This window comes from Theropithecus gelada, chromosome 12 (genome assembly GCF_003255815.1).
Source record: "Theropithecus gelada isolate Dixy chromosome 12, Tgel_1.0, whole genome shotgun sequence".
NCBI classification, from domain to species: Eukaryota; Metazoa; Chordata; class Mammalia; order Primates; family Cercopithecidae; genus Theropithecus; species Theropithecus gelada.
In genome coordinates, this window is record NC_037680.1 from 108,482,261 (window position 1) to 108,493,451 (window position 11,191).

An 11,191-nucleotide genomic window follows, 5' to 3' on the forward strand; every position below is an offset into this window, starting at 1 on the left:
ACAGTGTCAGGAGGTTTGATTTCTCCTGAGGCCTCTCTCCTTGGCTCGCAGATGGCTGTCTTGCTGTGTCCTCACATGGCCTTTTCTCTCTCTCTTTTTTTTTTTTTTTTTGTGAGACGGGGTCTTGCTCTGTCACCCAGGCTGGAGTGCAGTGGCACAATGACAGCTCACTGCCCCCTCAACCTCCTGGGCTCAAGCGATTCCTTCCAGCTCAGCCTCTCAAGTAGCTGGGACTACAGGTGCATGCCATCATGCCTGGCTAATTTTTTGTATTTTTGGTAGAGATGGGGTTTCACCATGTTGCCCAGGCTGGTTTGGAACTCCTGAGCTCAAGCAATCTGCCTGCCTTGGCCTCCCAAAGTGCTGGGATTATAGGCATGAGCCACTGCACCAGGCCAGGCCTCTTCACTCTGCACACATCCGTCTGGTGTCTCTTCGGCTTATAAGGACATTGGTCCTATTGGATTAGGGCCCCACCCTTAGGACCTCATTTAACCTGAATTGCCTCTTTAAAGGCCCTGTCACTAAATACAGTCACATTGGGGGTTAGGACTTGAACAGTGAGTTTTGGGAGAGAGACAGTTCAGTTCATAACAGCCATTTGCCTGAGCAAGAACTGGGGTTTCATCCTTAACTCCTCTGTCGTGTATCTGATTCACCACATCTTGACCGTTCTACAGGCATACCTTGGAGATACTGTGGATTTGGTTCCAGACCACTGCAATAAAGCAAATAGTGTTGTAAAGTAAGTCACATGAAGTTTTTGATTTCCCAGTGCATATAAAAGCTGTGTTTATACTGTAGCCTATTAAGTACCCAATAGCATTATATATATAAAAAAAGTACGTACGTTAACTGAAAATGCTTTACTGCTAAAAAATGCTAATGAACGAGCCTTCAGCATGTCATAATCTTTTTGCTGGTGGAGGATCTTGCCTCAATGTTGATATCTGCTGACCAGTCAGGGTGGTGGTTGCTGAAGACAAGGATGACTGAAGCAATTTCTCAAAATAAGATAGTGATGAAGTTTGCCACATTAATTGACTCTTCCTTTCACAAAAGATTTCTCTGTAGCAGGTAATGCTGTTTGATGCATTTTACCCACAGTAGAACTTATTTCAAAATTGGAGTCTTCTCAAACCCTGCTGCTGCTTTATCAACTAAGTTTGTATAATATTCTAAATCCTTTGCTGTCATTTCAACAGTGTTCACAGCATCTTCACCAGGAGTAGATCCCATCTTAAGAAACTACTTTTTTTTTTTTTTGAGATGGAGTTTTGCTCTTGTCACCCAGGCTGAGGTGCAGTGGCACTATCTTGGTTCACTGCAACCTCTGCCTCCTGGGTTTCAGCAATTCTCCTGCCTCAGCCTCCCAAGTAGCCTGGATTACAGGCACCCACTACCATGCCTGACTAATTTTTGTATTTTTAGTAGAGAGGGGGTTTCACCCTGTTGGCCAGGCTGGTCTCAAACTCTTGACCTCAAGTGATCCGCACATCTCGGTCTCCCAAAGTACTAGGAGTACAGGCACGAGCCACTGCGACAGGCCAGAAACCACTTTCTTTGCTCATCCATAAGAAGCACTCCTCATCCACTAAAATTTTGTCATGAGATTACAGTAATTCAATCACATCTTCAGGCTCCACTTCTAGTTCTCTTGCTGTTTCCACCATATCTGCGTTTACTACTTCCACTAAAGTCTTGAACCGTTCGAAGTTATCCATGAGAGTTGAAATCAGTTTCCTTCAAACTCCTGTTAATGTGTATTTTTGTTGTTGTTGTTGTTGTTGAGACAGAGTCTTGCTCTGTCGCCCAGGCTGGAGTGCAGTGGCCGGATCTCAGCTCACTGCAAGCTCCGCCTCCCGGGTTTATGCCATTCTCCTGCCTCAGCCTCCCAAGTAGCTGGGACTACAGGCGCCCACCACGTCGCCCGGCTAGTTTTTTGTATTTTTTTTTTTTTTTTTTTTTTTTAGTAGAGACGGGGTTTCACTATGTTAGCCAGGATGGTCTCGATCTCCTGACCTCGTGATCTGCCCGTCTCGGCCTCCCAAAGTGCTGGGATTACAGGCTTGAGCCACCATGCCCGGCCCAATGTTTATATATTTATCTCCTTCTGTGAATCAAGAATGTTTCTAATGACATCTAGAATGGCGAATCCTTTCCAGAAGGCTGTTCAGTTTACTTTGCGCAGATTAATCAGAGGAATTACTATGGCAACGGTAGCCTTTGAAATATATTTCTTAATAATAAGACTTGAAAGTCCAAATTACTCCTTAACCCATGGGCTGCAGAATGGGTGTTGTATTAGCAGGCATAAAGACATTAATCTGGCCAGGCATGGTTTGGCTCACACCTGTAATCCTAGCACTTTGGGAGGCTGAGGTGGGTGGATTGCTTGAGCTCAGGAGTTGTAGACCAACCTGGGCAAGATGGTGAAACCCTGTCTCTACTAAAACAAAAAATTAGCCAGGCATGGTGGTGCACATCTGTAGTCCGAACTGCTTGGGAGGCTGAGGCACGAGAATCACTTGAACCCAGGAAGTGGAGGTTGCAGTGAGCTGAGATCACGCCACTGCACTCCAGCCTGGGGGGACAGAGTGAGACTGTCTGAATAAATAAATAAAACATTAATCTCTTTGTACATCTCCATCAGAGCTCTTGGATGACCAGATGCATTGTCAGTGACCAGTAATATTTTGAAAGGAATCTTTTTCTGAGCAGTAGTTCTCAACAGCAGTCTTAAAATATTCAGTAAAGCATGCTATAAACAGATGTGCTGTCATTCAGGCTTTGTTGTTTCATTCACAGAGCACAGGCAGGGGAGATTTAGTGTAATTCTTAGGAGCCCTAGGATGTTCAGAATGATGAATGAGCATTGGCCTCAACTTAAAGTCACCAGCTGCATTAACCCCTAACAAGAGAATCAGCCTGTCCTTTGAAGCTTTGAAGCCAAGTGTTGACTTCTCTCTAGCGATGAAAGTCCTAAGTGGCATTGTCTTCTAGTAGAAGGCTGTTTCATCTACATTGAAAGTCTGTTGTTTATGTTGCAGAGATCGCTTCTTTCCTTAAACCTCGTGAACTAAACCTCTGCTAGTCTCGGACTTTTCTTCTGTAGCTTCCTCACCTCTCTCAGCCTTCAGTAGAATAAAAGAGAGTTAAGGTCTTGCCCTAGATTAGGCTTTGGCTTAAGGGAGTGTTGCGGGTAGTTTAATCTTCTATCCAGACCCACTGAAACGTCCTCCATGTCAGCAATAAGACTGTTTTGCTCTCTTACTCATGTGTTCACTGGAGTAGTCTTCTAATTAACTTCAGGAACTTTTATATTCACAACTTGGCTAACTGGTGCAAGAGGCCTAGCTTTCGCCTATCTCGGCTTTCAACATGGCTTCCTCACTAAGCAGATAATCATTCTAGTTTCTGATTTGAAGTGAGAGTTGCGCGACTCTTCCTTTTGCTTGAACATGTAGAAGCATTGCAGGCCTAGTTTCAATATTCAGTGGCCTAGTTTCAATATTGTGTCCCAGGGAATAGAGAGGCTCAAGGAGAGGGAGAGAGATGGAACAGCTGGTTGGTGGAACAGTCAGAACAAACATACATTTATTGATTAAATTTGCAGTCGTATGTGGGGTGGTTCAGGCATCCCAAAGCAATTACTGTAGTAACATCAAAGATCATGGTCACCATAACAGATATAATGAAAAAGTTTAAAATATTGCAAGAATTACCAGAATGTGACACAGACATGAAGTGAGCACATGCTGTTGGGAAAATGGTGCTGACAGACTCGCTTGACTAAGGGTTGCCACAAACCTTCAATTTGTAGAGTGCAGTATCTGCAAAAGGCAATAAAGTGATGTACAATAAAACAAGCTGTGTATGTATTTTATTATTGTTTGAACCCATCCTTTTTCCATCTCCTCTGCCACCTCAAGCATTTGACAATTTATTCATTCAGTACACTTTTTATTTTTGTTTATCTTTTGAGACAGGATCTCGCTCTGTTGCCCAGGCTGGAGTGCAGTGGTGGGATCATAGCTCGCTGCAGCCCCTCGACCTTCCAGGCTCAAGCAGTCCTCCTACCTCAGCCTCCCAAGAAGCTAAGAATACAGGCACACATCACCAAACCCAGCTAATTTTTAATTAAAAAAATTTTTTTTGAGACAGAATTTCGCTCTTGTTGCCTAGGCTAGAGTGCAGTGGTGCAATCTCGGCTCACAGCAACCTCTGCTTCCCGGATTCCAGCAATTATCCTGCCTCAGCCTCCAGAGTAGCTGGGATTACAGGCATGCACTACCACTCCCGGCTAATTTTGTATTTTTATTAGAGATGGGGTTTCTCCATGTTGGTCAGGGTGGTCTTGAACTCCCAACCCCAGGTGATCTGCCCGCCTCTGCCTCCCAAAGTGCTGGGATTACAGGCCTGAGCCACCATGCCCGGCGCTAATTTTTTACTTTTTGCAGGGATGGGGTCAAACTCCTGGATTCAAGTGATCCACCTCTGCCTCCCAAAGTGTTGGGATTACAGGCGTGAGCCACTGTGCCTGGCCCAGTACACTCTTTGCATGCACATTATATGCTAGGGATGCAGCCAAAGAAGTTTAAAAAATATACAGCTTAAGAAAGTTTAAGAAAAGTAGGTTGGGTGGGGTGGCTCACGCCTGTAATCCCAGAACTTTGTGAGGCTGAGGCAGGCGGATCAGTGGAGGCTAGGAGTTCGAGACCAGACTTGGGATCCCTGAGCTGACTTGTGAGAAGTCCAGTTGGGCTGGGGAGGAGAGATGCCCAAGAAATCTTCACAGTACAGGTGCCAAGTGGGAGTGAGCGGGCCTGCAGGTGACTCCAGCCCCAGCCATAGAGGATGATGTCAAACACAACAGAGAAGACCCCTGCCCAGCCACCCCTCCGCCAGATTGCAGATTGTTTAGGAAAATAAATGCTGCTACTGATTTATGCTACACGTTTTGGAGTAGTTTATCACACTGCATGAGATAACTAGAATTGATATCAATAAGAATGGTGCTACCTCTTTAATTCCATCATGTGGATGTGTCAATTTGTATAGCCATTCTCCTAACCCTGAGAAAAGTATCTCAATTCACATAAACGTTACCACATGTGTAACCCAGTTGTCAGCCTGCTGTTTTGAGGGTTATTATCTTCCTCTGGCATAGTTGGGAGGGCAGAGCCTTGTTTCACGTCCACTGCTGGTCAGCTCTGCACTGCAGCTCCTCAGCAGTGTCCTGGACCCTCCAGGCCCCAGCTCACTCCCCTCCTACTGGGCACTCCTTGGAACTCCTGGACCACTGTCGTCTTCAGTGCAGTACTCTTCACCCTGGGTCAGCCTCTTCCCTGACCTAGGTTAAAGTCTGATTACTCTCTAGAGTAGTAGCTAGCTTTTCTTTCTTTTTTTTTTTTTTTTGAAACGGGCTCTTGCTCTTGCCCAGGCTGGAGTGTAGTGGCGCGATCTTGGCTCACTGCAACCTCCACTGCAACCTCCGCCTCCTGGATTCAAGCGAGTCTCCTGCTTCAGTCTCCTGAGTAGCTGGGATTACAGGTGCCTGTCACCACACCCAGCTGATTTTTGTATTTTTAGCAGAGACTACTCTGTTGGCCAGGCTGGTCTTGAACTCCTGATCTCAAGTGATCTGCCTGCCTCAGCCTCCCAAAGTGCTGGGATTACAGGTGTGAGCCACCATGCCCAGCCTAGAACAGTAGCTTTCAACCAGGGAGGGTTTTGCCACGGGGACCTTTGGCAATATTTGGAGACTTTTTTATTGGTAATTTTTATTGAGATAATTGTAGATTCATATGCAGTAAGAAATAACACAGAGGGATCCCTTGTATACTTTGTTCAGTTTCTCTCAATGGTAACATTTTGCAAAACTAGCATATGACAACAAGGATACTGGTTTATTTGTGTATGTGTGCATATGTGTTAAGTTCTGTGCAATCTTACCACCTGCACAGGTTTGTGCTTTCGCCACAGTCAAGATACTGAACATTCCCATCACCACAAGGCTCCCTCTTGTTGCTCTTTAATAGCTACAGCCACTTCTCTCCTGCCCTCACCCCCTCCATAGTCCTGGCAACCACGAAACAGTTGTCCATTTCTGTGACTTTTTCATTCCACCATTATGATATAAATAGAATTATACGGCCGGGCGCGGTGGCTCAAGCCTGTAATCCCAGCACTTTGGGAGGCCGAGGTGGGCGGATCACGAGGTCAGGAGATTGAGACCATCCTGGCCAACACGGTGAAACCCTGTCTCTACTAAAAATACAAAAAAATTAGCCGGGCGTGGTGGCGGGTGCCTGTAGTCCCAGCTACTCGGGAGGCTGAGGCAGGAGAATGGCGTGAACCCGGGAGGCGGAGCTTGCAGTGAGCGGAGATGGTGCCACAGCACTCCAGCCTGGGGGACAGAGCAAGACTCCATCTCAAAAAAATAATAAAAAATAAATAAATAGAATTATACAACATGTCACCTTTGGGAATTGTCTTTTTTCACTCAGCATAATTCCCTGGAGATTCATCCAGGTTGTATCAGTAGTTCACTCCTTTTCGTTGCCGAGTAGTAGTCCACAGTATGGATGTACCACAGTGTGTTTAACCATTTACCTGTTAAAGGACATCTGGATGGTTTCCAGTTTAAGGCTATTAATAAAGCTGCAATAAACGTGTGTAGGTTTTGGTGTGAACACAGTCTTCATTTCTCTGAGATAATTGCCCAGGCGTGCAATTGCTGGGTCGTATGGTAGTTGTATGTTTAGTTTTGTAAGAACTGCCAACTTTTCCAGAGTGACTGTCATCTTACATTTCCATCAGCTGTGTAGGAATGATCCCATTTCTCCACATCTTGCCGGCATTGGGTGTTATCACTGTTTTGTATTTTAGCCATTTGATAGGTGTGTAGTCTTCAGCCACACCACCTTGAACATACCACACCTCGTCTGATAGGTGTGTACCTATCACAAAACCTCATTAAAGTTTTAATGTGCATTTCCCTAGTAGCTAATGATGTTGAATATCTTATGTCCCTATTTGTCATCTCTTTGGTGAAATAATCGTCTTTGGTGAAATAACTCTTTATGTCTTTTGTTCATTTTCTAATTGGATTGTTTATTTACTGTTGAGTTTTGAGAGTTCTTTATATATTCCGGGTACTATTCCTTTATCAGATCTGGAGACATACTTGTTTATCACCATGGGGTGGGTGGGAAGAGGTCTGCTACTGGCACCTAGTGGGTAGAGGCCAGGAATGCTGCTAAACATCCTACAGTGTACAGGCCAGCCACCACATCAGAGAATAATCTTCTCCAAAATAGAAATAGTGCCCAGGGTGAGAAACCTTGCTCTAGAAACCCTACGGTGTACAGGCTCTGGAAACCCTGCTCTAGAAACCCTACAGTGTACAGGCCAGCTGCCACATCAGAGAATAATCTGCTCCAAAATAGAAATAGTGTCCAGGGTGAGAAACCCTGCTGTAGATTGACATCCTGAGGGGACCCAGGCTGGAGGGCTCTCCGCACACTACATCTTCTCAGAGGTCCTTCTACCTGGGTGAGGTGCAGAGCCCCTTTATTACTCTCAGCTGTTGTAATATTGTGACACAGTAAGAAATATATATTTAGTCTTCATCCCCAGTTCCTGGCATACAGTTCCTAAAACCTTTGGGCTTTCCTGAAAAATAGCAGTGAAAGGAGCATCTTTTGTATTCATTATAAGCCCCTTGCTAACATACCTGAGTTGATGCTAATAAAGTGGCTTTTCAATCACCTCTGGATGGTGATTGGCCACCAGAGCAATCAACTATGTGATTAGGAACTTTCGGCTTCCCTGCCTCCAGGGAGGGGAGAGGGGCCGGGAATTGAGTTAATCATTGGCCAGAGGTTTAATCAATCATGTCTGTGTAATGGAATGAACCTCCATAAAACCCCCAACTGATGGGATTCAGAAAGCTTCTGAATTGGTGAGTACATTCACATGCTGGGAAGGTGGGCACCCCAGCTCCACGGAGGCAAAAGCTGCTGTTTAGGGACCCCTCCACTCTTCTCCCTGTGTACCTCTTCATCTGGCTGTTCATTTATATCCTTTATAATATCCTACAGGTGTGGTGGTGCACACCTGTAGTCCCAGCTACTTGCTGGGTGGGAGGCTCGGGTGGGAGGATCGCTGGAGCCCAGGACTTCAAGGCTGCAGTGAACTATGATCATGCCACTTCACACCAGCTTGGGCAACAGAGCAAGACCCTGTCACTAAAAGAAAAAAAAATCCTTTCTAGTAAACTGGTAATAGTAAAGTGTTTCTCTGAGCTCACAGATGAGCTGTTATGGCAAATTTTCAAACCTAATGAGGGGGATATGGAAGCCCCCAATTTGTAGCTAGGTCAGATGTGGAAGTGTGGATAACGTGGGGATGCACTACTTACAATTGACATCTGAAGTTGGGTCAATTTTGTAGGGCTGAGCCCTTACCCTGTAGGAACGGTGTTAACTCCAGGTAGTTAGTGTCAGCATTGAATTAAGTTGTAAGACACCCAGTTGGGATTTCCACCAAGAACTGGAAAATTGTTATGGCATAGAAAATCCACACATTTGGGTCAGAAGTATTGTGAGTGGAGAAAGTTTTTTCTTTTAACTGTATACACACTCCCACACTAGCAACTAACATTGAATGCCTTTTCTGTTTAGGGCATCATGCTTCACACTTGACATGGATCACTTCCTTCAGTTCTCACAGTAACCCTTGGAAACATGTATCATTCTCTGTCTTTTACGATGAGGAAACTGAAGGTCAGAGATGACATGACTTTTCCAAGGTGACACAGCTAGAAAGTGGTCTCTGCTCTCACCTGATCTGCAGCACTGCCTCCCTAAGATTGTTACTGAAACACCGGGGGTTCGGGTGAGGTCTGCTGCTTGCAGCACAGAAAGCCAGGGACTGAGAGGATGAGTATTGCCAAGGAAGAAGGCTTTGTTTATTTGGGTGCTGCAGCAGAGGAGATGGGAGATCAGTCTCAAACTCATCTCCCTGACTGACTAAACTTAGGGGTTTACATAGCAGAGAAGAAATGTAACAATGTATTGGAAAATAGGACTTAGGGAGGAGTAAGTAAACAAATTCGGGGGTCTGGCATCTCATTGTCTGGATGCCATGATCTGGTGAGTTTCACTTCTTTGATGCTTTTTGAGAGGTCTACTGGTCCTTTCCTAAGGAAGGAACTCAGAGAAAACAAATGTAAGTTTCAGGCTTTAAGACCAGAAGGGCCCATTTCTATGTTTATCCAAAAGAACTCTCTATGGCAGCAGTCCCCAACATTTTTGCCACCATGGACTGTTGGAAAACAATTTTTCCACAGATGGGGTGGGAAGTGATGATTTGGGATGAATCTATTCCACCAGATCATCAGGCATTAGATTCTCATAAGGAGCACACAACCTCACATGCACAGTTTGACAATAGAGTTTGTACTCCTATGAGAGTCGAATGCACTACTGATCTGACAGCAGGTGGAGCTCAGGCAGTAATGCTCACTTACCCTCCCTCCGCTCACCTTTTGTGCAGCCCAGTTTCTTTCTTTCTTTCTTTTTTTCTGAGACAGAGTCTCGCTCTGTCACCCAGGCTGGAGTGCAATGGCATGATCTCAGCTCACTGCAACCTCTGCCTCCCGGGTTCAAGTGATCCTCCTGCCTCATCCTCCCGAGTAGCTGGGATTACAGGTGCCTGCTACTACACCCGACTAATTTTTGTATTTTTAGTAGGGATGGGGTTTCACCATGTTGGCCAGGCTAGTCTCAAACTCCTGACCTCAAGTGATCCGCCCACCTTGGCCTCCCAAAGTGTTGGGATTACAGGTATGAGCCATCGTGCCTGGCTTCAGTGGCTTTTTAATACTGATTTCCCTTCCTTTTCCTTCCTTCTCCTCTCCTTCCCCTCTCCTTCCCCTCTCCTTCCCCTCTCTTTCCCCTCTCCTTCCCTTCTCCTCTCCTCTCCTTTTGAGACAGTCTGGACTGCAGTGGCACAATCTTAGCTCACTGCAACCTCTTCCTCCCCGGTTCAAGCAATTCTCTTGCCTCAGCCTCCCAAGTAGCTGGGATTGCAGGCGCCCGCCACCACACCCAGCTAATTTTTGGTATTTTTAATAGCGACGGGGTTTCACCATGTTGGCCAGGCTAGTCTCCAGCTCCTGACATCAGGTGATCCACCTGCCTTGGTCTTCCAAAGTGCTGGGATTACATGCTTGAACCACTGTGCCCGGCCTAATACTGATTTCTAAGTACTATCCTGAGATGACCAGCAGGTGGCAGCAGTACATCAGAGTGCTGAAGGAATGACGCTGGAACCTTAGGCTTCATGGTATGTTCTGGGCAAAGGCAGAGTCTGGGCCCTGGGGCATTGGCATCAGTAGACTCAGGAGGAATTTAGAACACAGACAAAGTGGTTAATTTTCTCTCCAAATTGGAGTTAGTTGTCTGAAAGTCTATGGTGTGGACTAGGAATAAGAAGATGACTTGGGGCCAGGCGCAGTGGCTCACGCCTGTAATCCCAACACTTTGGGAGGCCAAGGTGGACAGATCACCTGAGGTCAGGAGTTCGAGACCAGCCTGGCCAACATAGTGAAACCCCATCTCTATTAAAAATATAAAAATCAGCTGAGTGTGGTGGTGTGTGCCTGTAATCTCAGTCACTCAGGGTGCTGAGGCAGGATAATCGCTTGAACCCGGGAGGCAGAGGTTGCAGTGAGCCGAGATTATGCCACTGCACTCCAGCCTGGGCAACGGAGCAAGACTCCATCTCAAAAAAAAAAAAAAGACTTGGGAAAGTCAACACTGGTGGTCCCAGTGCATGGAGGAATTCCGACTGAGGGGAGGCCTCCGAGAGTGCTTAGATAGAGGGCACCACACGAGTCCCAGGCTGTTGCCAGAGCATGATGAGAGTGTGTGTGTGTATGTGTGTGTGTGCGTGCGTGCAAACGTCCGTCCGCCAGAGCATGGTGAGTGTGTGTGTGTGCAAACGCCCACCCCCCAGAACACAGAGTGTGTGTGTGCATGCACAAATGTCCACCCCGCCCTCCAGAAAAGCAGCTGAATCATCTTTCCTGTATGCCACGCGCTCTCTTAGAGCTGTCTAGTTCTCCATCTTACTGGGGACCTGAGGCAGCTGAATAAAAAGGGCATGGGTGGTGATGCGGGAA